The sequence below is a fragment of the Oryzias latipes genome, chromosome 16 (assembly GCF_002234675.1).
Source record: "Oryzias latipes chromosome 16, ASM223467v1".
NCBI classification, from domain to species: domain Eukaryota; kingdom Metazoa; phylum Chordata; class Actinopteri; order Beloniformes; family Adrianichthyidae; genus Oryzias; species Oryzias latipes.
The window spans coordinates 1149673-1155331 of NC_019874.2; positions in this window are offsets into that span (position 1 = coordinate 1149673).

The window sequence follows — 5659 nt, forward strand, 5'->3', positions numbered from 1 at the left end:
AAGCGCTTCCCTTGAATTTGCAATAGAGTGGAGTCCTCATGGGGGTTGGTTGACCCTTGAGGGAATCAGCCTGGGTTCGCAGCTCCCCATTCTGTAATGGTTAGGCTGTCTGCTTTTTCTTTCTTTGCTTAGTCGAGGTAGAACATGAGATTTGCTTAACCTTTTCAGACCCACAGTCGTCATGCGTGGACTTCACATTTAGGGTTAAATGACCGCAGTGGTTTATTCTACTCAACTTTGGGTCCTGTGACCAAATGTTTAAAGCTCAAAATTTTCTCTAAAATTTTAGCTCAGATCTTAAGAGATTAAAGCAGATTTCATTCCACCGTAAAGTTTCTGGTTTGGTGGTCATATGCTGGAATACGACATGCAGGAAAGAAGAGGATCCCCTTCACAATCAAATGGTCTGCTCACCTGGGGGCAGGTGTTGCACTCAACCACTTTAACCCTTCAATTCTTCCTGAGGGCCCCTCCGTCTCTCAACACTGGATCTCCACCTACTAGGTTTTCTTGGTCAGCTAGCTTTTTCTGGAACTGAGAGATTAACTGGGTTCATAGTTAAAGCTTAGTTACAAATACCCTTACCATTGAAATGGGCTGTCTGCGTGCAAAAAAATGGGCACTCAGGTGGCACACACTGCATTAGGACCCAATTAGTGCTGTTCAAGAGATAAGTGTGTGCTCTTTGTGGGCTCTTTGAATGCAGCCTGGCTGTTAGAAATGATGAAATTAGGGCATAGTTTGTGTGGGCATCCCACAGGCACTTATATATCATATACCTTGTGTGTACGGCATTTGTGTGCAGTAAGAAAGGGGCCAGTACACACACCTTACTAATGACTAGATTGAGGCATGAACACACAGTCCAGCAGCACAACTCATAAGTGCATGCAACTCAACTCAATTCAGTTTTATTTATATAGCCCAATATTACAACAATAGTTGTCTCAATGGGTTCTCTAATAAACATGAATCCTAAAGAAGGTGAAGTCATAGAATTCAATAGGTAATGGCTAAACTAAACAGACAAAGCTAAACTTAATCCATGCCCTTAGACCCTTCTTTTCGCTCACATTTGCTTTACAAATACTTCACATTACACTTACCACATGCACGAAAATCATATTAATCATTTTCATGATGTTTCTTAAGGTGGCCTGACAAACCTCAATAAGACTGCAAGACAGATCTGCATTCCCCTTAAGACACAACCACTCCTGTCTACTTACCTCCATGGGAGCCGACAACCCAGAGCCTACCAAGCAAACTCCCAGGTCAGGATGGGGAGGAAAATATTTCTACTCGTGCCTATTGCTGTAATACATGTAATTGAAGCTAGATGAGGTATTGCTTGCCTACAATACTATAAATTGTGAACGTATACATCTCAACATTTATAAGCAGGGTTCTATACCTTGTATCCACCCGTTGTTAAACCAACTTAAAGACTTGATAAAACAGAAGGGAGATTTCTGTGTATCTACCACATGTCATCAAGCCTGCCGGCACTTTCTCTAGCCCCTTCTCTGTAAGAGTACTTGATTGCAAAAGGTGGGGATGGGTGTCCTACAGCCTGAACAGTTGCAAGCTGTTCTGCAATCAACCACCAGTTTTGCCTCTGCAGTGTGTCCAGAATGTAAAGCATCTATGACTTCAGTCTCTACTTCATGGTGCTGAACTTGTGATTTTGTTTTACAACTTCAATGAACTTTTCAACACTTGCTTTTAACTAGTTTTGCAAACCCTTATGTTCCATCCTGGCAGGAATTATTGCCGTGATTGTTGAGTCTTTTTAGTGGTTCTAAATAAAACGCATGACAATTACTTTATTATTATGTCTTTCAGAAAACAGCCTCAGAAAAAAGACTTTGTTTGTAATCAACCTTTAATGATAAAACCGGCTTGGGGACTGATTTGCTTTTTTAAGATCAAATGACTGTTCTTGCCGCAGTATTTTAATATATAAATACTTATAAAACACACTCCAGCATGAGTTATGTGATTTTTTTCTTCTTTATTATGCATTATTCTGCACCTGCAACATAAACTCTGGAGCAAGTTCTCTCTTTGTTCTAACAGCACTCTTTGTCAGACATAACAGCCTGTTTATTACTCTTTCAAATGGTGCTACAATGAGAAGCAGAGCAGATGCACTCAAGAAAAGATTGCCAACTATTTTCTGCTAATGCCAAACTGTTTATTTTGGAATCAACTGGTTTGGTTTTTGGTGCCTAAGCTCATCCCACAAGTGTTCCATGAGGTTGAAGTCAGTTCTGCTGGCATACCATTCCAATTCATGAGGTAGTCTCTGATCGCAGTCACACTTATTGGCAATTTAGAATAATCAATCAACCCATGAAGTATGTCTTTGGATTGTAGGATGAAGGGAAAACCCACAGATGCATGAAGAGAACATGCAAACTCCACAGAGGGGTCCCATCTGGGATTTGAATCAGGGTCTTCTTGCTGTGAGGCGAAAGTGCCAACCACTCTGTCACCGTGCAGCCCCATACTCAGTCTTTTGTCCATCATTTAGGTATTTCAGCAGATGACTTGTTTCATGATGAACAGGAAAGGTGAGAGTATAGTCCCCTGTGGTGCTGATCACCTGGTCAGACGTGTCACAAACTGTGGTCAGTTTGTCAGGTAATCCAGGAGGCGGGGCTGCTGTCGGTCTTCTTCTCAGTTTATTACGCCCCTGACACTTGCAAAGTGTGCATCCGATTAATTTTTCTGTTCCATAAACTGAAAAAAACTTTTGAAAAGCTGTTCACTTCATCCACAGTTTTTGTCAGATTTTGAAGGTAGCATTTATGGTTACACAGTATTTGTTTAAAATATTCCCCTTCTAATAGCTCTAGTTGTTTCTTTGATATCGTTGATCTTCATTGATTATCCTTGTCCTGTCTCATCTAGAGGTCAATGGCCTTGATCAATAACAATAAAGTGAAAAAACTGCTGAGGTTATGGAAAAGTACAATACACAAATTAGTAATTCAATTTAATTGGAAGTAACATAATTTCATTTTAGATGAGTGTTTTCTTCCAGAATTAGTAATATTGCTACTGTCTCTTTAAGTAGGATTGACATCATGCCAGTACCGCGCTCAGTCTCGCTCTGCCTGTAGAGGGGTGGGGCGTGGTGACCCACATGTTCTAGAGAGGCTGCCTGCAGTGTGACCATGGACTGACTAGATGACTGTAGACATGTAGAGACAGACTTCTCAGCTGAAGCATTGCTAATAGATTTTAACTTAATGGGTTTTAATCAAGGTTAAATTTCTGCATGAAAGATTAAGACTGCAATGCAGATCCTGTCTTAATCTAATAGAAATGTATCCAGCAAACTACGGCAGACGAGGTACAGCCATTTCAGTCGGTCCCAATGCCCTGCCGCTCAGACAGGCGGGGTCCTTCCAGCTCTTGGCTGAGCTGCACTGCAGGCTTGCAGCAGTATTGGGAGAGCCAGCCAGGACTCAGGCTTCCACACAGACTTGAATGCAGAGAAGCAGAAGGGTGGGGGAGGGGGCAGCCAGATGAACCACCACACATTTTCCATCACAGCAGACACTAGCTTCCATTTTCCCTTTGTCCTTTCATACTCGGTATCTCTGCTTTGTTTTTTCACCCTGTTTCTTTTATGACTGTAGGTATACAGGCAGTGCAATAATAATCTCCCATGGGTCCACCCATCCGCCAATCAAAAAGGCACACCTCTAATAATGTAGAAATTTAAGCTCTACTAAAAAGCCAGAGACAGGCAAGATTTTCTTAATGTCAGTTGGTCTTTCAGAGAGAAAAACATGCAGGAGCTTGTTCTTCCCTTTTTACCTTTAGTCTTTAACTCCTACAGCAGTGTTTACTGAGAGCCACCATGGGTAGAAGACAACCCCAAGAAACCCCAGGATTATTAGGGTTCAAAGTTTAGTGGTCAGAAACCCTTTGTGGATTTTGAAACGTACACATCTCTACCCTCTTGGCGTCCTGTGGCTAGAGGTACTTGATTAAAGGCAGGATGGAATAAAACGTTTGACTGCTTATTGCAGATGATTGGCGAAATGCTCTGCACAAATTTGTAATTGCTGTTTTTTGCAATTCCACTTTTCTTGTACCTTTGGTTGAAGTACGGTTTGTGGTATTCTGTTCATTTTGGACATTAGTATACAGTGTTGGGACAAGTTATTGTCAAAATAGTGACTTGAGTCTGACCGTTGCAGATCATTCCCATCTGCATATAATACAATACAAGAGGAGACAGGGTCACTTTAAGATCAAATTGAAATTAAAATTTTAAGGTTTCTGGTAGTTACTGTACTAAAACTTGTCAAAACTGAACTCTGGCTCTTTAGAAATGATGAAGCAAACTAAGAGCTTGAACAAGCCAACTGTGCTTTGCTTCAGTTAACCATTGAACTATCAGCTCTGTAATGGCTTTTATAAGAGAATCCTAGTAGCAGGTTTCGTCAACAATGGTCACTAAAAAAGTTGGGAGGCTTTGAGGATTTCGTAAGCATTGTGTCCTTAAGATTCACTGAATATTAAATGTCTGGAGCAAAAATAAATGAAAGAAAGCTCTTACAGTATGAGATAAAATGTCATACTCCCTTTGAGCATTTCAATCTGCCGGCTATTGGGCGGCTGGCGGCCAATGGCAATTAACATGGACGGCCGCCGTCAGGAGACATTTACACATCATCCTATCAGAGCTGCTACCGGCTGGAAATCCAGCTGCCACTGCCCTGTGGCTGCCCAACTATCGCCTGATTTCATAATGATGGTAATGAATGTAGACGGCCCGCTTTACTGACCAACGCCTGACCCCCGCCGCCGTCTACATTCATGACCTTGCCAACGGTTTTCAAAATAAATTGGGCAGCAGTATGATATCTTGAAGATTCTGCCAATGTCCCCCCCATCACATGCTGGCAGTTCTATTTGAGACCATAGTATAATGGTTACGTATTTAAAAGTTCTCATGAGACTTTGTTTCCTAGACAAATACATGGCTGTCAAATGAAGTCTGGGCAGTATTGCTGTAAAACTGTAGTTGGAAAGTTGAAATAGAATCAGTCCATCACCAAAAATGGCCATTTGTGCAAGAGCCTTTTTTGTTCCAGTCGTAAACTTATATAAACCGAAAGTAAATGGAACCATCTAGCTGAAGAATACTTTCCTCAAGTGGCCATTTTAGAAGTGAACTTGCCTCTGGGAAATTCAGAGTTTGATTTCAAAGACAAGCCACCTGTGTCACATCAAGGGTTGGATCTGAAGCCTTGGAGGGTTATTTGGATATCAAAGAAAAGTCCACATGAAGATGCTTGCTTGTAGGTTTCTATCTGTTTGGTTGCTCTTTTGGTTTGTTTGAGTGAATCTGAATAGTTTGCTAGATCACACACAGCTTAGATAATCTTCTGGAACTGCAGATATGTAAAAGATTTAGGTTAAAAATGAAACCTATTGCCAAGGGATTTAACACCATGACTGGTTCTAGGAAATAGCAACACAGCTATGAGGCTGTGCTTAGATTTTTACCTGAAAACCAGACGTCATCTAACCCTTGTTTCTCCATGGTTGTAACTTTCTGTTTGGGGTACAGGTTTGGCTGCATGGTGCACTTCATAAAAAAACCTATTATGAAAAGAAAAAACAAAAGACGAAG